Source organism: Rhinolophus sinicus, chromosome X (genome assembly GCF_036562045.2).
Source record: "Rhinolophus sinicus isolate RSC01 chromosome X, ASM3656204v1, whole genome shotgun sequence".
Classification (NCBI taxonomy): domain Eukaryota; kingdom Metazoa; phylum Chordata; class Mammalia; order Chiroptera; family Rhinolophidae; genus Rhinolophus; species Rhinolophus sinicus.
Window position 1 is genome coordinate 3,025,933 of NC_133768.1, and position 25,024 is coordinate 3,050,956.

Genomic DNA, 25,024 nt, shown 5'->3' on the forward strand with positions numbered 1-25,024 from the left:
ACAGTGGATTCCAGTGTCACCTGGGCCCACCGTACCTCTTAGAGATGATTTCACTTTCCCCTCACAGCTTCCTCCGACATGACCCACGGGGGTTATGCCACATTTTTACTTCCACTTAAGCCTCCTTTCCCCTTCTTGCATCCCTGAATTCTCAGGGAATAAGTTTCCTCTTTATCCTAGAGTGAGAGAAAAGGTCAAGTCAGAACTAAGGTAAAATCCCTGCGTATGTCGCCTCATAGCTGTCCTACCATTTTCCCTCATCTTTTTCTGTCCTGGCAAGATGAGCTCTCCACCCACGCTCAGAGCGCTTCTGAGCTCTTTTTCTGCCTGCGTCCCGACCTTCAGCGTCCTACTCACATTCCTCTCTCCCTATCTCCTTATCCTTTCTTTCCATGGCCATGTTTTTGTATATGGAGAAATACACGTAACATATAATTCACCATCTGAACCATCTGAAAATAGCATTTAGCCGTTCTAAAGACTGTCATTCAGTGGCATTTAGTACATTCGCGGTGTTTGGCAACCATCACCCCGGTGAAGTTCCAGAACGTTTTCAACTCTCCAAAAGGAAACCCTGTAACCATTACTACTCTATTCCATAGCCAACCCCTGACAATGGTTCTGCTTTCTGTGTCTACGGGTTTTCTGATTCTGGGTATCAGAAAACCCGTACACACTGAATCAGAAAACCCGTGGTCACAGAAAACAGAATCATCGTCAGGGGTTGGCTATGGAATAGAGTCGTAACGGTTACAGGGTTTCCTTTTGGAGAGTTGAAAACATTCTGGAACTTGACTGGGGCGATGGTTGCCAAACATTGTGAATATAAATTCATAGCCACATTTCTTGCAAAGATTGTAAAAACCAACAGCATCCATAATCTTCACTTTCTATGTTCTCTGAACTAGTCTTCTACCCTCCTCTCTGCATCTAAACAGCTCTCTCGAAGGCCTGAAATGACAGCCTATGTGGCCATTCAGTGGGGCTTTCGGGCCTTTTCCTCCTTCTCACCACTGAAACATGTGAAACGGGTCAGCAGGGTTTGCTTGGGGCTTTGGCTGTGGTCTGTGTTTCCTTTTGTCCACCGGGAATAAGAGATATCAACCCCACTGTGACCACCACTGGCAATGTCATGTCCACTGGAGGAAAATTGAGAAGTATCACGGCACTCGTGCCAGATCGCTAGGCTGACTTCCCACTCCCAACCTCACCTGGTTGGACATTGGAAAAGGCCATCGTGGGCTCATTTGCATTTTCGGTTTTTACTATAAATGTTGGTTTCCTGTGTTAGGCCCAAGTGGATTTTTTACATTATAGCATCGTCTCCAGATTTCATCTTTTCTAGGCATGTAAGTGGATCTTGAAGGTTCTCGTGCATGAGCACATATTGAGTTGGCCCAGATGTTCAGTTTTTATCAAGAATTATGAGGTCTCCTCAGGCTTGAACAGAAAGAATGACTCTACATTCAGAGGTCCTCAGATGTTTTAGGGCCTATTTGATCATGTATCTTTTAAAAATATAATTTAAAATATATTCTTTCTACGTGTTTCCCCGAAAAGAAGATGTAACCAGAAAATAAGACCTAGCATGATTTTTCAGGATGACATCCCCTGAACATAAGCCCTAATGCGTCTTTTGAAGCAAAAATTAATATAAGATCAGGTCTTATTTTTGGGGAAACACGGTATATACTTTTACTAACCAATAAATTTAATAAAAATTAAGAAAAAATGAATAGTTTGCAAAAAATAAATAATATATATTCTCTCTTCATATAGAAAACATTTGTGGAGTGGGGAGTGGATTTTCTTTTGGAGGTATTTTTTCCGTATTCTTCCTAAAACGAGAGGAATTGTCACTGCTGTTCTGAAGCCCGATGCTGGAAATAATTCAGAGGTGCCCAGGGACACCTTTCTTCCTGCTGCAGGTTGGCATTTCCAGACCTGCAGAAGGTCATCTTTTCCCTTAGGCCAGAAGACAACGTGACATTAGTTTTCCTAGTTAATTAAATCAGCTCCAAAGGAACAAGTGATGCAGGACTGTTGCCTAAAAATTATTACCCGTTTTGGAAGAGTAATGGAGTAAACAAGAGAACATTAATTTCAATGTCAGTGAATAATAAGATTGTGATTTTTGTTCCCACAAGAAGTCATTACCTAATAATACACTGAGTTCTGGGTTTTCAGCATGAATGTAGGCAGCTGATGCAAAAATCAATAGACTAGATTAAAAACATTTCTGAATTTTAATATGCAGGCTGCTGAAGTTGCAACTTTATGACCAGTATTTTTGGAAACATTCTTTACATGTGAAATGAAGTTTAGATTTTAAAAAACCCTCTAGGCGGTATGGAATAAGGATTTTTTTGATTGTGTAAGGGTTTGGGGCCATATTGTAGTTTAAAAAGTTATTTCTCATTAGCAAGTGGACTAGATTTTTTTCCCCATTTGTTTAAGCTGTGCAGTATTTTAAGTCTCTGATTAATTCAAAATTAAGTACTGATTGTCCATCATTTCTACACACGCAATTTCCTCAGTCCCTTAGAAGTGAAAGGGATTGGGTTTTTTTTTGGCTGGTTTGGCATGTGTGTGGGTTGGATGGGTGTGTATGTGAGAGAGAGAGACACCACGTCATTTATCTGTGACAACACATGTAATGTCTGCGGGAAGCTCATTAGAGAATCAGCGCACAGGGTTTTAATTGGGAAGTGGTCACGTAGGCTCCCTCCACATAACGTGCATCCACACTCCAGGAAGGAGGGCAGGTGTTTATCACGAAGTATGTTGCCTGTACAAACAATGTAGCACATTCTTAGCAGGGCCTGGTGGCACCCTTCCTGCTCTCCAGGTTCCCAGATGCCAGTGAGGGGTCACCGTTGCAGGCAGTGTGTTCTAAGGAGAGCAATCTCAGTCTGCTGTGCTATCATGTCATGTGCCTGCGTCTGGCCCTTCCCGGACGCACCTCCAGGTCCGTCCTTCACGTGCCTCTCAATGAGTCTCGGTCTCTATCCGTAGGTGCCACTTCCGTTCCCTGAGAGTGCTGTATTCATTCCCACCTCCTCACTGCGTCTCGCTCCTTCTTCTGTGTGCAGTGTTGTGTCAGCCAATCCAAGATACTATTGCATCTAAGTCACACGAATATGGGCTGAGTTACCAAAAGGCCAGTGTTTCTGGACACTGATGTTTGGAACGCTAATGTTTTTGACCATGAATATTTTGCAATGTGTTTTGGAAACAGGTACGGTTTTATACAGGTTTTACTACCCCCCTATTTCATAGATGATCCCATTAAAATATCTTTCTGAAAGGTATCCTAAAATTTGTCTCATTTTTTTCTGATCGTTCTCTTAAAAGGGCACATTGAAAAGCAGTTCTGTCATTACTAATTATTGCTAACAAATATTAATTTTATATATATTTTTCTGATTAATTAAGAAGATTTACATTCCTTAGGGTTTTTGCTCCTTGTAATCTGGAATTCACACATTATATTGCGTTTATCATAGTAACTCCTCTTTGAAGGGAATATTCATGTCTCCTCAATGATAAATTTGAAAGCATGACAGTAACAAGTGTTGGTGAGGACGTCAAGAGTTTTGAATCCTCAAACACGGCGGATACAAACATAAAATGGAGGAACCGCTGGGGAAAACATATTGTCAGTTCCTCAGAAAGTTAAACGTAGAGTTACCATGTGATTCAGCAATTCCACTCCTAGGTATTTACCCAAGAGAGTTGAAAGCATATGTTCACAAAGAAACTTGAATGTAAATATTTGTAGCAGCATATTCATAAGAGCCCAAAAGTGGAAACAACCCAACTGTCTTATCAATCAACTGACGAATAGGGAAACAGAAGTGGTCTGTGTATGCAATGGAATATTATTCGGCCACGAAGAGGAGTGCAATGCTGATTCGTGCCACACCATGAATGAACTTGGAAAACATTATGCTAAGTGAAAAAAGCCAGAGGCAAAGGTCATGTATTGTATGACTCTACTTATGTTAAATGTCCAGAACTAGTAAATCCATGGAGCTAGACAGTAAATTAGTGGTTGCCAGGGGCTGGGGGAGGGGGAAACAGGGACTGAATGCTAATTGATACGGGGCTTCCTTTTGGAGTGATGGCAACATTTTGGAATTAGGTAGAAGTGATGATTGCACAGTCTTGTAAATGCACTAAAATCACTGAGTTGTACACTTTTAAGTGGCTAAAGCTCATGGTAAGTGAATGCTATCTCAGTGAAAAGGGAAAGAACTCAAATCATGAATTTCCATTTGAAGATACAAGGAAAATGTTTAAGTTTCTCTCTGAAGCATTTGAAAGAATTCTGCAGCAAAGACTCCAATGAGAGTTTTTATAGAGAAGTGAGAACTGGGAACGGTGTCAACCCCACTTAATTCCATAGTCATGTGATTGTTTGAGGAATCGTGTAATTCAGCAATTAGCATTTCAACTGTCAAGAGAAGAGCCCCCAGTCACAGCTAATAATGCATCATCGTGTACAGTTACTGATCCTCATAGAGTAAATAGCTTGCTTCATGTAACTCTTCACTCTGCTTACAGTGTTTTGAAATATTGCAGACTTTTTCACAGATGCGTGCATAGCTCGAGGCAGAGACATATTGAAAGCATTTGGAAATGCACACTTTCTCCTATCACTGCATCACCAAATACAAGTGAAAAACATGTCTGATGATGGATGCATAGAGCACCTGTCTTTCTCTCTCCTGACACTCAACTGAAATGCTCTTCCATTTTTCACTCTTCTTAGCTTTAGGGTGTTGTGATTAGGCTGAAAACAATTGATCAGACGGTGAAATGGCTTTAAAGAATGCCACGGTTAAAATTGCATTCCCAGTTAATGGTTTTTCAAGTCTAATGCTGTTGTTAGGCTATGAGGCCAGTGTCTCAATGTTTTGTGTCATTTGAAGAAATGCGATCATGCTTTCATATGTCCCAATGTTTGTGCTATTTTTATTTACTTTATTTACGACTTCTACTTAAGATACTTCATCCTTGTGCTGTGCTGTTTGGTGACGTAAAATTGCCACAAACTACTTCACCGCTAACAGGAGAGAAGTTACAATACCTCAAATCCTAAACAGAGGACTGTGGAATAAGTTACATGTCCAAAAACGATGACACTTTTTGAAAGATCTGTTTATTTTTGGTTTCTGTTTTTATTAACACGTTACAAAGTTAGGCACGCTCGTTACAGGAAAGGAAGAAGAAATACTTGTCTTTTACTTCAGGAGTAATGCCGAGTATCTGCCATCTGTCAGTCTCGGGGACGAGCAGGATGAATAAGGAGGTCTTCCCGGTGGAGACAGCTGCTCGTGTACCAGAAGGGGCCTCCATCACCTCAGTTGAGTGCATCCTGATTTCTCGAAGCAAATGACCGGGGACTTCCTGTCCCTTTCTTTGTATACCTCAAAGGTCCAGCTGTGTCACTTGAGCCCAAGATGACGCCATGCATGGGTGACAGGAGTGAAAACTAAAAATCTAGCAGTTGTTCGGTTCACCTGTATTCACTATAACCCCCTCAAATTATAAATCAATGACCAAAATATCATAAAATAGGAATGACTTGAAATTTGGACATACTTCAAAAGAAATCTAAATGAAAGCCTGCATCAGTGTTTTAGGCATGAGATTGGATCACAATTCTGCCTCACCCCAAACAGACAGTACGCCTGGAACCTGGCATACTCCCAGGCATATAGGAGGTGTTCAATAAACTGTCTTTTCCAGTAAAAGACAACATGAAAAATGATACTAAAATGACAAGAAACCCTAGAAGAGAAAAATCAGAGCTATGAGATACATATACAGCCTGGGGGTTATTACACATAGCTTTGCGGTGCTTCACATAAATAACCAGAATTTTCATTTTCTGCTCTGTGTTGCTTGCAAAGTAACTTGCGTTCTTCTGGGGGAGAGGCTGGGAGAGCCGAACACCATGCGTCCCCCACTCAGGGTAGAGCAGGGGCGGTAACCTATGTGGAACGCCCCACGGAATCAGCATTTAATGGTCCTGTGCTAAGCATTTAGGATCTGGGATCTCACTTGATCCTTTTAATAGACTGCAAATTAGGTTTCATTAGTGTCTCCATGTTACAGATAGGAAAACAGAGGAACAGACAGCCGACTAAGTATTTTGCCTTGGAATCAAGGAATTGGTTGGGGAGGACCATAGTTGATCCTGATGGTCTGTTCCCTGCCTGTACTACACTGTCTTCTTTCACCCACGTATGACAGACGCCTACCGATTCCTGGGAGATGGGTCAGAGATCACCTCACACTCTCCCTTTGCTAGAATCCATCGTCTCTGGTTCTCACACAAAATTGTGCCCTTTCTTCTCTCTGGAGTGGTTCCTACCTCTCACACCACATACTGTGGCTGTTATTCACTTAACTGTTACCCTTGGGAGGGGAAATTTGGATCATACTCGGTTATTTTCCTGGAACCTGGCATACTCCCAGGCACATAGGAGGTGTTCAATAAACATTTCCTAAATGAATGATTGCTCAATTGAAAGAATAACTGTTGCATAAACAGTAGTTCTTCATTCTCTGTGTTTATACAAACACGAGAATTATTAGGTTGGTGCAAAAGTAATTGCAGTTTAAGAGGTGAAAAATAATTGCAAAAACCGCAATTACCTTTGCACCTACCTAAATAATTTTATCTACCTAGTTAAAACGCCGTCCTGACATTCATTTGAACTTTCCATTTTCCGTGACTTAGCCGGAAACCCTTTGAGTTTAGGTTTTCACTAATGAGCTCTCTTTTGGCTTATTCCATTTTAAAATATCAAGTGGAACAAAATACGGCAGTTCAGCTAGTTCATGCCTCTTTAACTCGCGATTTTAAGGGGTAAAGGTTACCCAGCCATTTGCCTAACTGTGTCAGGATTCACATAACCTTTGCACTGATGCCTGGTAATACACATTAAATCAGATCTTTCCCTGCCTCCAGTTGTGCCTCCTTCGACAGGTCAGTTGGTTATTATTATCTTCCACCCGGGATCAAGATAAAACATGTGCCCAAGAAAGACATCTTCAAGAGAGTCTCGAGATGGACTAGTTATACATAAACAAATAAATTACCAGAGCGAAGGTTGCTGCCTTTTAGAAAGAGAAGATTGGTGATGGGGATGGAGAGAGAAAATCGATTCTTGTTGAACTGATAAATGTCCCTTCTAGGCAGTTTATGTTGCCATTAAGGCATAAAGTTGCCATTTTTCTTTATCTGTCGGCTACTTATTTCCTGCATGAGCTGTTCGGGCTTTCTAAATCATATCTGTTGGCCCCTTGCCAGATGCTTGGCTGCTGGGTACATATGGAATAAATTATCCCGGGGAAACCATCTCGGATCTTTCCAGCTGTGTGGTCAAGTGCACCTGTAAAGAAATGCCTCGCTAGCACGTCGGACGCAAGATACCAAAGTCTCACACGGGGCAACAGTAATGAAAGTTCTCCATGTTAATTCAACGCAGGAAATGTCAACAAGTTTGGGGAATAAATCCCCAAACCAAGGCTTGAAATTCCAACAGATGGTAACCACCACTCACACATACAATTATGTTCCTTCTCAGCTTTGGGAAATGGATGGTAGTGTTTGCTTTGTCGGGCAGAAGGGAGAATTCCCCAATAATAAAATGGACGAAAGACCCAGGAACAAGGACCGTTCTCACAAGGCGCCATTGTCCCAACCGCGAGGACGGCTCCCCGTTCTGAGCTGCACACGTGTGCCTGCGGTGATTGCTTTCTTGTAGCGCGTACTCGTCAGGGCTGCCTGTTCTGTGCAAGCTGGTGGTCACGCTCAGAGCATACAATGACATTAAATACTCCCTGAAGGAATGTGTCCCATTGCTAGTTCCCGCCTCTGGGCCTGCTTTCCTCCACACCCCTCCCGTAGGTATAGTGAAAGCCACATTTTACTTATACTCTTATTTGTGTCTACGGTGACTCGTACTTTCTCTTCTCTTCTGAATATGACATAGTTATAGAGGGGATAACGGTGCTTCCTACTTTTTCTTTTCCACCCTCTCTCCTTTCTTTCTCTCTCCTTCCTTCCTTCCTTCCTTCCTTCCTTCCTTCCTTCCTTCCTTCCATCCATCCAATCTCTCTCCCTCCCTCTCCCGCTCCCCCTCTCCAAACGTGTGATTCTGAAGAAAGTAAATAAGCAATTAAAACCGTGTTTGCACCAAACTTGACATTGCATGACCCTCAGGATGTCCTTGAACACCATGATATGGGTGGGTCCCCCTGGCTCTGCCAGGACAGCCAAGCAGCGCCCACACCCATGCTTCTCGTCTTTCTGGTGGCAGAGAATAAAAGGCAGGGCTCCCATCCATCCCTGCAGAGTGCGAGACATTTGGGATCCCATAGGTGTTGTGATAGGACCATGTTTAGGCCGTGATGAAGCAAATCTGCTTCCCATTCTCCGTCTATCGCATCTGGGATGCACGTTGCCAAAGCACAGTCATGTTATAATTAAAAATGAATTTCAGTTTTTATAGCATTCCGAAACGAACAAGAGCTGCGATCGAAAACACATGAGCGTGATGGCTGTCAAAGTTAGCGCATGTACTTCATTTATTTTAAAGCTATCGTAGGAACAGGGCTCAGGTGGCAAAAGGAAAATCCTGCACAGCTAGAGCCTAACACTGAACTTAACACTGTCTCTGTGCCTGGGTCTGCTGCACACTTTCTAGGGATTTTGAGTCGGGGGAACTTCATGTTGAAGAGATGTGTGCGATACATACTCAGTGACAAAATACAGCATGTTGTTGTTGGCCTGGAAGCTTCAGGAACTCATCTTTTGTTTTTTTCCAAAGGACATCTCTTTGGATTTGAGATAGTTGAGGACAGTTAGCAGAGTAACTTCGTAAACTAAGAACCATGTAAAGATCTAACGACATCAACTGTTTCACCACCGACATTTCCTCGTAGCTGTTGCCTAAGAGTCCTCTGGGCCTCACAGGGAGAATCTTGACAGGCAGATATGTGTGTGGTGGGGGGAATGTATAAACCACTTAAAAATAGCAAAGGTGTTTGCGGCCACCTCACTGACAGGAAGTCCTACACAACTGGGGCACGCCAGGTCGGCCTGAGTTGGTTATTTTTGAAACCAACTTATTTTGATACTTGCTACCCCAGGAAGGGGCACGGGAGCCTGTTCACGGAGGAAGGCATGGACGGGAAGCTGGAACCAAGCCACGTGATCATGTACTCGCTGCGGAGCCGCACAGCAGCCTCGGCATTGGGCTTGCCGCCCTTCCATGCGCCTGGTGGGTAAGGGACAGGAGCCCAGATGGAATCACACAGGTGTGACGTACACAGGCAGTAAAAGGAACCCCAGCACGGCATCAGCTCCGCATGACGTTAGTCCCACCAGACAACATTGAACGAAGGGGCCAGAAGCCAGACGCCGTGAGCGCTGGCCGTGGAGCCGAGGGAATGGAGGAGAAGCGGCCATAGACGGGGCTGGGACATGGTCTCCCTCACTGCTGCTCCTCTTCAGGCTTATCTCCCTGGCTGCAGAAGGAATCACAGGATATTCCACCAAGACGCGGTCAGAGTGTGGTCAGGCATTGCTGTGCGGCCCCTGGGGGACAGGCACGGTGCCAGGACACCACAGTAGACTGTTCTGACAGACGATTGGTCAGGGTCAGAGGAGAGAATCTGTGCCTCTGCAGCCCAGGCTGCACAGCGTGGGTCCCCTTTAATCTATCAGAGCCTCTTGTAACTCTGCAGGGTGACTCTGCGTGGAACTGCTGCAGGCTGCGTTGTGTGTGTGTGTGTGGGGGGGGGAGGCTCAGATTGCATGGCAGTTATGCTGCAGCCAGTATTGGCGGGGGAGGCTCAGATTGCATGGAGGGCAGGCATGCTGGTGACACCGGGACCAGAGCTCACAGGCCTGGTGCTAACACCCTGGCAATGGGATAAAATAGTTCCTTTGTCTTCTGTGCCTCTCCATGCCCTGCTCTGTCCCCCATGTCTGTGTCAGAGTTTGTCCTTTAAACACCAGTGCCCTTAAGCCTGCCTGCGACCTCAGGAGGGTTACCTTCCTGTCTAGATCTGAGCTCCCCGAATTTCCCTCTCCTGGTGACTGTCAGCCCATCACGGCTCCGTTTCGGAAGGCCCACAGACCCTGAGGAAGGCGGTACCCAGATGTGTGGTCACTGGGGGTTTGGCCGTCCAGGTGCCCTGAGATCCTTCCAGAAAGTCCCTCCTCTGGTGACTCATACACATTCGTCCTTGGCCCTTTTTGGTTGTTGTTGCAGGTTAGGGGATTTTTCTTCATTCATATGCTCCTGGGTTGCCAGAACTCTTATGCTCCCCTGTTTTGTGATGTGGGATACACAGCGTGCATACGTTTTAGTATTGTCAGTGCATGCATTCATTTCATCACTACATGAGCATTCATTGGGTAACTGTTATATCCCAGGCATCACATTGCACAATGGGGACGCAGAGATGCACTTAATGTGTCTCTTCATATTGAAATCTCATGATTAATGACTCTGCCATATATGCCTGTGCGTCCACTGCACCACAGATCAGGTGACAACTCTTGTCTGCAGCGGGTGACTTACAACGCACCTGTCTTACGATAACGAGGGGATCCTATAAAACCAGAGCCTCCCTGCCAAGCGTACTGAGCTGCTAAGAGGCTTGGTGGAGTTACGTGGTGAGTGGGCACGGACGTGCTCATGACTTACCATGTAACGCCACCGTCCGAGACATCTGCTAACAACCAGAAGAAAGAGAATCGCAAGACACGCCAGGAAAACAGAAGCCACGCTGAGTGTTTGTAACTGTGAGTTTCATTCAGGAAGGTAGGGAAGGTGATGGGAAAAGGAAACAACCCATAAGGGATAGTAAGGCAAAGCAAAGAGCAGCGAGCGTCCAGAGCCACCGCCCCACCCCAAGGGGACGGATGGATGAAGGAGGCAGTGATTTCCAAACCCCGTGTCTTTACCAACCGCAGCCAGCATATCCAGAGGTGCTGGAATCTTATAAAAGACACAGCCAGCTGGAGGCACCTGCCAGGACGTCCCACTGGCCAATCCCAGCTGCAGCCTGCTCAGGGGACAGCTTGCGGGCATGAGCCCCAGTAGCACTGAGGCAGGCAGTGCCCCAGTCTGAGTATTTGTGTGTCCCCCACTCCACCCCACCCCACCCTGCCCCGCCAGCTAAAGTTCATATGTTGGAAACTACCCCCCAGTGTGATGGTGGTAGGAGGTGAGGGCTTTGGGAGATGATGAGGTCCCGGGGGTGGGGCCCCCATGAATGGGACTAGTGCCCTTATAACGGACCCCAGAGAGCCCGTCGCCCCTTCCAGCAGGTGACGACACAGCTAGAAGACACCATCTATGAACCAGCACGGGGGCTCTCAGCAGACACAGAACCTTCTGACACCCTGACCTTGGACTTCCAACCTCCAGAACTGTGAGACATAAATGTGTGTTGTTGAACCCTCCCCCCCCCCAAGCCTGTGGCATGTTTGGCATAGCAGCCCACACAGAGTAAGGAGTGGAGCAAATGGACCAAGATTTCTGCCCTTGTGGAGCGTACCTTTTTTGGGGGAGACATAATAAGCAATAAGCGTTTTATAAGTATTTGTATTTTACATTATTATATTTTACATAGTGATAGTTTTATGCTGCAGTGTTTTTAGACGTTAAGAGAGTGGGGAGGCTTTCACGAGAGGGTCGCGGGGAGGTACAGTGGAGGCAGGGGATTCCAGCATATCGGGGTGGGGGCAGCGAATCACTTTAGATTTGGACGCCAGGGTGGGCTGAACCCAGGGGTTGCATCTGAGCAAACACTGCACAGAGGTGACACGTCAGTTATGAAAGAAGCTCCCACCAGTCTATTTCAGGCGGAGGAAACTGCACAGACAAAGACCCTGAGGGCAGATAAGCCAGGAATGTTCCAGAATCATAAGAAAACAGTATGAAAGAGGGGAGCAGTACCCCATGAGGGAAGGAAGGGCAGGATGCACCAGGACACACACCACTGAGAGAAGGCAGGGCAGTTGTAAAGTAGCAGAGACCCTCCATCTGGCCCAAAGGCTGTAAATCTCATCCACATACCAGCAGGATGTGTCACAAAATAAATTATGTCTGTAAACAGGGAGGCGTCTCAATATTCTGTAACTACTTGTGGAGTTCTTGTTAGGGGTCAACAGTGGCAAATTTGGTGGACAAAACCCCGCTTTTGTGGAGCTTACATTGAATCAGAGAGCGAGAAGGAGCAAGCACGTAAATAAAATAAGTAAATAAACGTGAACATAGAAGGCGTTTTCAGGTGGATGTACGTGTTAGGACGAAACATGAAACAGCGTGTAGGGAGTGATTGTGGTAGAGAGCTACACATCAGATCCCGACAAAAACGTTTTTCTCTGCTTATTACCACCCATTTTATAACTTTTTTTATAGCGATGATAGGGGAATGAAAACCGACGCCTACACCACGTTTTATGTGTTGAGAATGTTGAGAACATTTGCATTTCTTGTTTAATGACATTCAAAATGCAGTCCTCATAAACACGAGGAGTGTTTCGTTGGCACTGGTGGAATTATTTTCCTGGAGGCAAATGCGATGGTGATAACAGAGGAGAGAGCTGAGGACCAGCAGAGGACGAGTGTGAACATGTCTTTGACGTGAGAAAGAGCCTTAGCTAAGGTTCGGACGGTTGAACAAACTTGAAGTGCGGGACATATGCATTGGGGCTGCAGGGGCCAGAACAAGGAGATGGCACGAGATCAGAGAGAGGCGGGCATAGCAGGCAGGAAGGGCCGTGAGGGCCAGCGGGAGATTGGACATAACCTTGAGTGAGGGTAGGCCATGCGGGGCAGCGAGGAGGGGGCCACCATCTACTTTGTGCGTTCAGAGCTCGCTCTGCTGACACGGGCTGACGGTGTGACGGAGCAGGACCCACCACACAGCTTCTGCAGCGGGAAGCAACAGAGTGTGTCAGAGCAGGTGGTGAGAGGCGGTCAGATGTAAGGAAGCTGCGTCAGGGACCTATGGAAAATGACATTGGTGGGCAAAATAGAAAGAGCATACGGGTGGGAGGCAGGCAAAGTGGTTTGTCACATGAGGGCGGCCGTGTGCCCAGCATGGTGTCGGTGTTTTATATCAGGGGATGGCAAACTTGTTTTAGACTCCTGACGGCCTGTATAATGTCCTGACCTCTGCTCCATGGATGAGATGGTGGCTGTGTGCGCTGGCCATCCATGCGTCCCGGGATCCGTGCTTCTAGATGTTTGGAGTTGGTCAGCGTGCCCCTTGCGTCTTGGGCTGTAGACTCACTAATATCCTGGCTGGTGTGATCCTTCTGAGTAGCTCCCTGAGATAATATTACGGTTCCTTGTATTTCTCACTCATTCACAAAGGTTCGACTTCTGTGTACGATCTTAGCGCCAACCTTTAACGTCCCGTCATCACTGCTGAAGCCTTCGGCACATTTATTTTTCCTCCCCATTTCTTTCTTCCTCCTGCTAAATCCTTCTGTTCCTTTTTTTCTGGAATGATGGTCTCACACAGAACGCATGGGCTTTGGAGTAGCTGGACCTCGGTTTGGGCAACAGGTCCACACGTACCCACTGTGAGCATTGGGCATATTGCTTTATTTGTCTGACCCTTATTGTTACATCAGTAAGACTTGGGTAATGGTATTTCCTTTGCAGGCTAGTTATTATTAACACGTTGCGTACGGTGGGGTTTAAATCCCTCGTGAAGATTCTCGTGATCCGTACGCAACGTGTTAAATGATAATCCCGACGTACCAAAGTACGAGGCAACAAGCCAGGATTTCTTCCCGAACAAACAGCAAGCCAAATGATAACGTGCTCAACCCCCTGGAAAATGCTAAGATTTGTGAAACCTCTAATGACTACTTTACCGCTCTTTTCATATTTACGTAAAGTTCCAGTGGGCTTTTAATCTGACTGTATGTGAACATTATGCAAATAAAGCACATAAAATATAGGTACGTCTAAGAGATAAGTAACTACTTGGCCATGCTTCGAGAATATGACATATAAAGCAGGAAATACCACATCTTCTGACTTTCTGCTAAAATGTATGTCACCAGTCTATAGTAACAGAAGCAGTAAGAGCTCTGGAAGGAGAGAGGTGTCTAATACAGTGAATAGGTAACAGTCATGAAACTCACAATGTTGTAAGCCACCTACTGGCACTTCCCAAGTAGAAATAGAGACGGATTTCGCACGTTGCAGCTATAAGGACACACATTACAATAATCTCATAAAAAACACCATCCGTTTTATGTGATGCACTCCTAGTGGGTCATGTTAACGTGCGAGCTAGTCTTAGAAACCCAGCTAATAACGATCTTCCAACATTTTTTATGTCCCCAGTTTCATGACTTTATTTTGAGTCAGCAATTTATTTTTCTCTTAAATTTCACATTTGCCAGACTAGCCATTTAGCAGGGAAAATAAAAATCAATAGAGTCAGTCAATGCAATTGCAAAGTGTGGGGTGATGGTTCTAGAATGGCTTTCAAAATATCTGCTAGAAATTGTGTGAGATTGGAAGGAAATCATGACCACACACCTTTCGAAGGTAGGAGGGAAATCCAGCGGGGTTGTCAAACCAGGTGGCAGGAGCAGTCCCAGTGACAAAGCAGAGCTGAGACGTAGGTGAGCCCCGTATAAGAAACCACAACCTTGTTGTAAGGGTTTTGAAGAGAACCGATCTCTTCACTCAGCGTTCCAGCTCTTGTTTTGTTTTCCAACCACTCATCCCAGAAAGGAACAAATGTGGGTTCCTTTCTCTGATACTCCCTGCTTCTTCACGGAAGGCACCGGGGTGTAGACAAATTCATCCACCCCAGACAATACAGCAAACAAGAAACATACAGGTTTAAGTGGGGACTTGGGTGATGTCATCCGTGGATGCCCCAGGCTTCTGGGCATGGCATAAGGATTCCTGCCTGGAAGCCTCACCATCAGGCTATGAGCTAGACCCTGCTACCTCGCTTGCCGACTCTGAGACCGACTGTTACACAATTAACCTCACAGCCCAGTCAGTGGCCTCCCACCGTCCCTGTAGGCCTGACCGCAGGCAGGAGGCCGTCTTCTTCTGCACGTCCACACACTTGGCCATGGCCATTGCTCACTTCCGGTGAGTTCCGTGAATTGTTGGTGGCACCTATGATTGGTTGTACATGCCCAGGAGATGTCACGGAATGTCACCGACAGGAGAAATCGCCACCTCCTTCGAAATCAAAGAAATAGGTTTCCAACTGTGAGAGGCTGCTGTGAGCTATCTATAGATCTCCCAGGACTGTCATCGTTGCCTCAGACCTCGATTTCTAAGACGATTCTGGCTGATTTTTAACGAAACTTTCTTGACTTCCAAGGATGTATGTATGGTTCAATGAATGAGGGGGAGAAAAGAGGAAAATAAACTATGTGTTTAGTCAAATAGGGGAACGTCTGCCAGGTCCTTCAGCGCTGATGTAAATGTTACTCTCAGCCTTTGACCAGAAGACCCCATCCTTATGGGGACAAGTTCCCCGGTCACCAAGCTGAACTGAAGACCGTGTGCCTATGTCTGTACAACTGTGCCAGGGACCTTGGGCCTGGGAGCGACTAAAGTCAGTTTCCATAACGACTGCTACCCCTTTACAGGAACCTTTCTCTCCCGTGTGAAGTAGAGCCCCTGGCTCAATGACAGCTTGGGGCCCAGAGCCCCCCTAAGTGCCGGAGCCTGGCTCACCCATGGATTGGCTACGATGAAACCCAGTGGTGCCCAGACCTTACTAACCCATGGATATAACAACGGCCGTGTGATTGCAGTAGCCACGTCCCTGGCTTGTGTGAACCATTGTAGCTTGTCTTTTTTGTACCCACATTTGCTGCCCGTTGATCTCGTTCAGCCCGTGGTTTTGAATATTACCTCTGTATGGTGAGCCTCACATTCTGATCTCCTGGGAGAGTGAAGAACTGAAAAGCAAGGTGTGCCCTCTCAGTGGGCAGCCATGAGGGCCGCTGAAGACCACATTATTGCCGAGGGAACTGGTGGTTTAAACCATGTCGTTCTGACCTTTTCCCAGTGACTCTTTCACTTTTTACCTTCTAATGTCTTCTGACAGTGACATACGGTTTTGCCAGGGATTCGAGACAGTTTCACAAAGTGTGGAGCAAGTTCGTTCTTGAGGGCAACGCTCTTTAGTCATTTGAGCATTACCTGTTTGTTCTTTATTATTCCCGAGGATAACATTGGATTACTAAGCCTTATCCTTCTGTGACTTTGCACCCAGAAAAAAAGAAAAAAAAAAAAAAAAGAATTGCTTTTTGACTCATTCTTTCAACAAAGAATACATTTAATATTGTATTAGGCTGGCCCCTGAATTGCCGCTTAAATAAACATGTGGTGTTTGCCGCGGTTCTTTTTGCTTCATTATATTTTTTAATTAAATTCCAGGGACATGGAGTTGGATAGATTATATATAATTCCCGGTCAGTGACATTTTCATCAATGTTCCAGCGATGGCCTGTTTTACATTATTCAGCTAGCTGTTTAATTACTCATCGTTAATAGTGGAAAGGGTACTAGCAAATTCTGTCGCCAACAATGAAAGCTCCATCTTTTACAATCCGCCTGCTTTGTCCTCCGTGACCCTGCAATGCATTGCCAATGATTCTCTTTCCTGTTTAGATGGATTTGTGCACATACATGGTTACTCATAAGTTGTTTTTATTCACGTTAGCTTTGACTTTGTAAAAAGGATATCCTGCCAGCTCCAACTGCTGGCGGTTGTGTTCACTTGCTGTTATCAACTAAGGTCGATCTTTCACACGTGCATCTCAGCAATCAATTTATTTTGACGGCTGTCTACTGTGTCATCATGGGAGTAGCAACAGCATTGGAGCGTCTGCTGTCCCGCCCATGGATGCCTTGTTGGTTTCCAGGTCTTGCTCACGGGAGCTGAGCTGATACACTTGCTGCTGCTGTGCCGTTTGGACAACGCACGTGCACTAGTGGGTCTGGGGTTGGACGGAACCTGGCATCACCAGCTGCGTGAGTGGTCGGTTGTTTAGAGGGGACGTCTGCCCTTTTCCACAGTGAACACATCAGTGCGTATGGCCACCAGCGATGTATAAAAGGGCTGGAGCCACGTGCTCTGTAGTGTGGTCACATTTGAACTGCACCCGGGACAGAGGGCACAGACTCGCATCCACTCTGGATGCGTGCGTGGTAGGTGTTTTCTTCCCTGATCCCCAGGGATGCTGAATCTTTTTAGAGACACGTGTTCCCTCATCTGCCCATGCCTGTTTCCAACGTTGCTTATTTTCCTATGGGTGTGTTTGTGCTATTTGTATTGATCTGTAGGATTTCCTTCCCTAGTCTTCATTCTCGTATGTGTCAGCTGTGTGTACTGTGAAAGCATTTTCTTCCACTCTTGTACGAGTCTCTTTTCTCTCTTGAAGGTATTTATCATGAAAAGCATGTCTTAAGTTTACTATAGATATAATTACTGTTGTTATTTTATTTTTTTAAGGAATGCATTCTGTGTTTACTTTAAGAAGTAGTCCTCTAGTCTTGGTTTCATCTCTGATGAAGTCCTGCTTTGTTCTCTGATGGTTGGAGGGCTTCTTTCTTCCCTTCCCTGCACCTCAGGATTTGCTGGAGTGCCAATCAATCCTGGCTTCTGAAGCTGTTTCACCTGGGGCCCTGGGGCTGAGCTTCAGGCCCCGGGCTCCAGTCCTCTGAGCCCGCAGGGCGATGCTGGTGGTTCCTCCCTGCCCTTTGCTGCCGCCTGCAGACCGCTGTAACCGGCGTTGCTGCATTACAGCAGCCGAATGGCATGCTGGGAGGCAGAGTCCAGATGTGGTCTGATGAGTTTCTGCGTGCTTCAGGCCTTCTTCATCTTTTCAGTACCTCTCACGGTGTCAGTAACCCCCCTCTCCACACCCCAGTCCATATTTTCCCCAGCCTGCAAGCGAGCGCCTGGCCTCTGCGAGCATCAGCTGGAATTCTAAGTCCACATTTTGTGTGAAAGGGAGTGTGGGTGTGTGAAGAAGGGGTAGCAGGCATTAGGGCGCCCAGAAGCAACTGGATGGAGAAGGGAAGGGAATGAGCTTGGCCTTTCTGACCTTTCGAAACACCCAAGATGGAACCAGAGAGGCGAATATTCTCCCCCTGGTTTCAGGTAGGCACCATAGAAAATACTGAAGGAAACCAGCAATTTTGGTTTTGTTTTTGTTCTGGTTTGGTCCTAGGGAGTGCTGCTTTTTCTTTCTTTCTTTCTTTCTTTCTTTCTTTCTTTCTTTCTTTCTTTCTTTCTTTCTTTCTTTCTTTCTTTCTTTCTTTCTTCCTTCCTTCCTTCCTTCCTTCCTTCCTTCCTTCCTTCCTTCCTTCTCTCTCCCCCTCCCCCTCCCCTCCTCCTCCCCTCCCCTCCCCCTCCCCCTCCCCCTCCCTTTCTTTTTCTTTCTCTCTCCTGTTGGTTCAGAAGAGAAAAGTATTAATTCATGCCTTAGTTGCCCGTCATCCATCTGTTCACTTGGTCTCTGGGTATCACGTGTTTCCTTCAAGTTCTTAAATGTGTTTATCTTCATTTCTTGACTGTCAGCTCACGTTGTGGAAAGTGGCCAGTGAGCATTGAAAGGCAGTTTCTGGGTCCCCTTTATGTTCACTAGCATTGTAGATAAAGCCTGTCAACCTTCTTTGCTTTAGTTGCCCCTGCTGTTGAATTTTATTCATATATTCTCATGTTTTGTGACATCTTAAGAGGCAAGCAGTGTGTGAGCTGCAAAAGAGGTGTTCTGAACGGAAGCTCCTTCGACTGTAATTCACACACAGCCCCCTTTGTCATTGCATTTTGTGGTGAATAGTTTGAGAAGTGGTTAAAAACTAGGAACAATGCATTTGAAGACTACAAACCTCATTTCTCTAATTTAGCTCAGCGAGACTGTGTTTATACAAGAAAACCGTCCTATGTTTCAATTCACACTAGATTAATCTAGTCGGCAGTACCTGAGTCTATTCCCTGCTTATCTCATTCAGATTCAGGCTGTAGAGTTGGCAATTTAGCACTAATAGTAATAGATTATCCCAGATGTAAGATTCCCTCAAGGTCCTTTGCACTTTACATATATGGCCAGCGGGTGGCGCTGTTTCCTGTTAAAAGCTGCTCTGTCGATTTTTCTGCAGCGCCTCTTTTCTGCAGCGCCTGTTTTTCTGCAGCGCCTCTCCAAATCTATGGTATTTATATGGCTCATTGTAAATTTCAATGAGCTTGGAAACATCAAAGAAAAACCCACTTTAAGTCTTTTGACGGAATGGAGTTTCAGTGTTTCTGAAGAGCACCTGTAGGTTTCTTTTCATGTTTAGGAGTGAAACTCAGAATCAAAGCATGATTGCTTATTTGAGCTTTGTTTCAAAAAGCTTTAAAAAAATTCTCATTTTACAAAATTTTAAATATTTTACTGAAAAACACCTTTATTGCACATGAAAAGTAAGCCACTCAGAGGTGGAAAATAAGGTTTTTAGTTAAAGTTATATCGTTTAAGATTTAGTTCAAAGTATATGACTTGAAATTTCTTTTAATTTGCTGAAGCTTCTCACAATGTATGTTTGGGGGCACACCAGGAATCTCTGGGTCATGTTCAAGAACCAGAAACACACAAGGTGCTTTTTATATGTTAAATCATTTCCTGCATTCGGCTATTAAGCAGGATTTCCTTGATGGCTATTTGTGTATTTTCCAACATCTCCAGTTTCTATGTGAAGTCCGACGTGAGAATCCCGAGTCTGTATGACTGCTTGTGTGGCTAATGTTAGAATTAGGGTGATAGCACTTACTGGCCTAGTCACTGTGAGAGGTGTTCACTTTTACTGGCATTGGACATCTTGTGAAATCATTGCGTTCAGAACCCAATGTTCCTTGCAGGGCCCAGCAGCTGTGACGCTCAGTGAGACAATGAAACCAACAGAGGCCATGGAATGTGCTAAGGTTAAAAATCCCTGGGGTTATAGAATCAATAATGTTGTAAAGATTTTGTAGGGTATCCGATGGACACTTGTCTTACTAGGGAGACCACCTCAGGGACGGTGTAGATGCCTGACCACTGCACTGTACACCTGAAGCTGAACCTGAATAATAATGAATGTCAACTATAATTTAATATATATGTAGTCACAGGAGGTGGGGTACAGCATAGGGAATAGTGTGAATGGAATTGTAACAGCTACATACGATGTCAGAGGGGTCGCAGATTGGAGGAGAGGGGTTATCACTTTGTGAGGGGTGTGAATGTTTATTACATTGCTTTGTACACCTGAAACTAATAAAAAAAATCCCTGGGGTGATATGCTGGAAGGAAAAAGCATTCACACTCGAGTTTAGCCATCACTGTAGAGCTTGTCCTTAAAACATGAAAATGCAACTTCCGATACATTTCATGTATTAGTAATTATTTTAACTTTAGTGATTACTGCAGTAACAGATGAAACCTGCAGAATGACTCAACCTAGACTAGGCTCTTAGTTTGACTGCAGACAAATGTATCACTAGTGGATGGATTGGTGGTGATGGGGGAGGGGAGGCAAAAGGGCAGGGAGACCAATTCCTGAAAAGCAGTGGAAGCTGGATATGGTATTAGCTGACAATTCTTTGTGTATTTTGCAGGAAAAAAGGTGTAAAGATGTAAGATGTTCTTTCGCACACAAAAGTGACAGCAACCACATTTCTAATACTGCTTAGTGGAATCTTAGCAACCGTTGAGGTGACCAATAAAAATAGTACCTCTACACCTGCAGATGGTGCACCTGAAATGTTGTCTCACTGAAGAGGAAAAGGTGTTCCCTGCCAGAGCTGTGTCCGGATAGAATACGCACATTGCACGCTAATCAAAGAAAGCAGATGATGGAAAAATGGATGAGGGTGCTCTTGTCTGAAGAGTCGAGTGTATATTTAGTGATCCTACAACAAAAGCTACATCATTTTTCCTTTGTAAAATGATTAAATTGGCCATCAGGGACCAGGTCGGTACAGTACCGTAGAGCTTCTCCCCAGCCCCATTCTTGCCTGAAATCATGTTACAAAAGATGCAAATCTGGTACTTACACATTCAGCTGTTAATTGCGTCCTTGCCTCCCACTTCACTATTTCTTTTTCTCTCTTAGCAACTCTTTCCATATTCCCTGGGTCGTTCATTCAAAGCTGAGCAGAGGGAATTGAGTCTGGAGGAGGAAATCACAGTTAAAGAAGGAATCTAGAAGAGCCCACTCCTGACAACTTAGCCTGGCCATGTGGACCTGAGTATGGGCCCAGGCCCTACCAGGCAACCCTTCTTGCTTTTCTCCCATTTTCTTTTCAGCAAGTTAGTGGCACTTTCTGAGAGAAGGTGTGTGGTATTGCATCCTCAAATGAAAGCAAGTAAGAGGAAACTGCACCTCATGTGTGAGTTCTCTGCCCATCACTGCATTGTTCCCCATAGCCCCTCACCAGAGATCTGCGACCGCATTTGGTTAGAGACTCATAAATGCCATCAAATTAAAGTATTGGTCTTTTCCAGTTTGGGAGAGACTGCTCCATGGGCGTTTCGCTCAGAGAAAGCTCATTCTTGCTTCCTTCATATTGTATCTTTATCAGATGTCGCTGGAAAGCCTATAAAAAGATTAGCCACTAGCCAAAAAAGCAATGAGTCTAAGAGAGTCTTGGGTAAACGTGTTGGAAACATAACATACGTGTTTATGAGCGAATGGATTGGTATGTCCAATCCACAGCAACACACAGACCTAAAAAAGGTAATTTCAACAAAATGAGGTCATACATGCTTTTGAAAGCAAAGATTCTGCCCCATTTTAATAGGGGTGCATGTTTTCCCAATCAATTCCCTTTCATACCAGTTTCTCGTTCACTTACTCCAGTATCACCTGAGGGGGTGGCTTTCAAAAGTTGAGATGCCAGCGCCCTCCCCCACACGTTGACCCTTATTCTGGGGTCTGCAGTGTGCCTTGAACTGGTCCCCAGGGGTTCTTACTCTCTGCTAAGAAACAAACAAGCAAGCACGGATACCCTAAGTAAACTGCAAGGAAGAGCAGAGCTAACTTTTTGGAAACTTTGTGTTGTGTTTCTTCTATAACCTCATCAAGACGGCCGCATATGCTGCTGTCTCTTTGATGACACCTCTACTGGTAAGAGTGTCTGCTGTCCATGAGCCATGTGTCTATTGAACTCAAACTGAAGTCACCAGAAGGTTCATTCCTCATCCAGACAAATTCCAATCATGGGGTTCAAACCAACCTTGAGGAAAGACATGCTAAGCCCTTTCTTCCTGACGCCCCAGGACGATTCCCACCAGTCTGTGTATCCTGCATTCATTCAACACACACTTCAGGTTGTCCCCTCACGTGATTGGCCTTCATGACCTTAGGGTGGGGCTTAAGCAGGCCCCGTGGAAAGAGAGCTTCCATGTGTGACCCTCTGGGCCGTGGTGCATGAAACTGGGCGTGTGTGAGCAGAATGATAAAACTACCTTGCAACTGTTCCTCTGACATTACCAAAATATTTTGCTTTGAAAAGTTACTTTAAACGGCAATTAGAATGAATAACATGAAAAAGGCCAGCATAATCACAGAGGGTGTCTGTGACAATTCTAAAAGAAGCAGTATAACCACAAGTATTCCTTGAGTACACGCATAATGAGGTGGTCCTATGTGCTGAATCGCCCGCTTTCTATGCAGCCAACTGCAGGCTTGCTTGTGTGGTTTATTATAAAACGCACTGATTTACGGAAATGAATCTGCCATGGGGCTCCGATAGGTAGCACACATAGTGCTTTAAAAAAAAATTGCAGTGATGCCTTTGAACGTTTCAAAGCTGTTTTTAAAAGGTTGCCATGCATGTCCTTATGATTTCTGTTTCTAGAAGGTAAATTTCGTGAGCTGCCCTGCTAAGTTATAAATCAAAGCTACGGTAAGAAAGTGCAGGCATTCAGAATCTCCTTGACTTCACCAAGATCAGATATTTGCTTAACTTGAAAACTCTAACACACTATGGAAGGATCTACTACGGCCTTTGGAAATGTTTTTTTTTAATTCCCAAATGAGAGCGATACCATTTAGAAAACGATTCCTGTATTCAGACGTTACACTTTATCTTCAGCCACCTTCTCCCTTGGGGTCACCGTGGTCAGCTTCCTTCCTCTTGGTCTGTCTTAATTATGTGTAACATACTTTGAAAAGATTTCTGTTGGCAGCTTTGGGCATCTTTTTAAACAAACTATTGAGCGCATGTGAGCTCACGCCTGAATTTTTCTCTGTTTCCGGCTCAGGCGTAATATCGTCTTGCTGGGACCTACAGATGGGGCTGGCTACCCGTCATCTGAACCTTGTTCGAAACGAAAATCTACATGGGGACGCAAGGAACATTAAACCAAGAGTGGATCCTTCTAAGAGGGGGCCCTGTAGGACTGTCAAGGTCACCCACCCATGAGGCCGGCGTTGCCCACAGAAAGTTGGAACGCGATGACTGACCTATTTTTTCATTCATTGAGAAACGTACTGAGCAATTCCTGGTATTGGCCTTGCTGACTTGACTATGTGAAGACATGTCCCCAGGAGATGAAGTGTTTGAAATCAAGACTCCTAGGTATAATGCGATAACTGTACGTGGCTGTCATCATTTAACAGGACCGTGTCCCAGTGGCAGAGTCGAAAGTGTGCGTAATAGGGGAAAGGGCTAGAAATTGGGAAAAGCCGTAGACTCCGCCCAAAGAGGAATGGAGCCTTGTGGGGCGTGTGTGACAGGCTGGTGCATCTAGATGCCTCGTCGTGTGTGTGGGAATGTGGAAACGCACTTCTGTCTGAAAACGTGCACAGGACTGTCACCAGCTGCCCTGCACCTGCATATGAGGTGTGCATGCGTCTTTCTGACTCCATCACTTACATAAACGTCCCTGTGCCGGAAGACAGCTTGCTCTGGGGTCTCCCACCTGCCTGTGGTCTGCAGCACTCACTGCCCATGGAGCTCAGGGAAGTAGACAGCGTTGTTACAGGTGGTGTGCTATACCTGCCACCGTGTCCCTTTCCCTGGCATGGCCCTACCTGGGGAGGGAGGACGTGTGGGGTGAAGGAGCGTTGGAAAGATGGCAAGGGACGATGGGGTGGCAATTTCACTGCTGAAAAGGCTGAATCAAGAGGCTTGGGGCCAGTGTTGTACCAGCGGAAGAAAGAGTTTAGGAAAGATTTCTGCTTTGCATAACTGCCACCAGGAGAGGAATGCCTGCTAGGAAAAGAGACACCCAAGGAAACGAGGTGTGTGGGTCCCTTTTAAACACTCACTGGCTATACACTCAGATCCTGTTCCAGGAAGTAATAAGAAGTGAAGAAGGAATGCAGGAAGGACCGAACGGAGGGATGGAAGCAGGAAGGAATGCAGGAAGGAAAGAAGACATGGGGGAGCGAGAAAGCGAGGGGACCAATGTTAATCAAATGTCTGTGCCTGGTCTCTGTCTCGTCTTACGTCCATTTCACTTCTGTTGCTTAGCTCTTATTACTTTGGAAAAGGGGAATTGGAAATATGCGAAAGCAGGAGCGCAGCTTGCACCCGAGGTAGGAATGTCAGAGGACGCCTACACCTTAGGGGCGCGCGGTCCGTCCTGCAGCAGCTCTGACGTCCTGGGGGGACTGAGACCTTCCCAAGACAGTACCTCACATCCCAGGCCCGGCTTTGCTCTCACCTGACGTTTACCTGGAGGAGGGAAGAGGTGGCGAAAGGAGGGAGCAAATGCCGACTGTGGGGACGGGGGGCTGCGTGGGAGACCGACCACCCTAGAGGGGCGCAGAGGGGGGACCCGGTCCGTGTCGCCCGCCCTTTGCGCGCCCGGGCTCGCAGCCGGGTAGACCTGCCCACGGCCCTCCGCCCGGCCCCCCTGTCACTCACGTTCCTTCCAGCCAATGGCGCGGCCGCCTGTCACCCTCACCCCACCCCCGGAGGCCGCGCAGGGAGGGAGGTCGGCTGGGAG

At 45.8% G+C, this 25,024-nt stretch overlaps 1 protein-coding gene across 1 annotated transcript in view; it reads left to right on the top strand.

Annotated features, from left to right (window-relative positions):
• ANOS1 (anosmin 1) overlaps positions 1–25,024 on the top strand; it is a 415,357-nt gene that overhangs the window by 237,101 nt on the left and 153,232 nt on the right. The window lies entirely within an intron of this gene.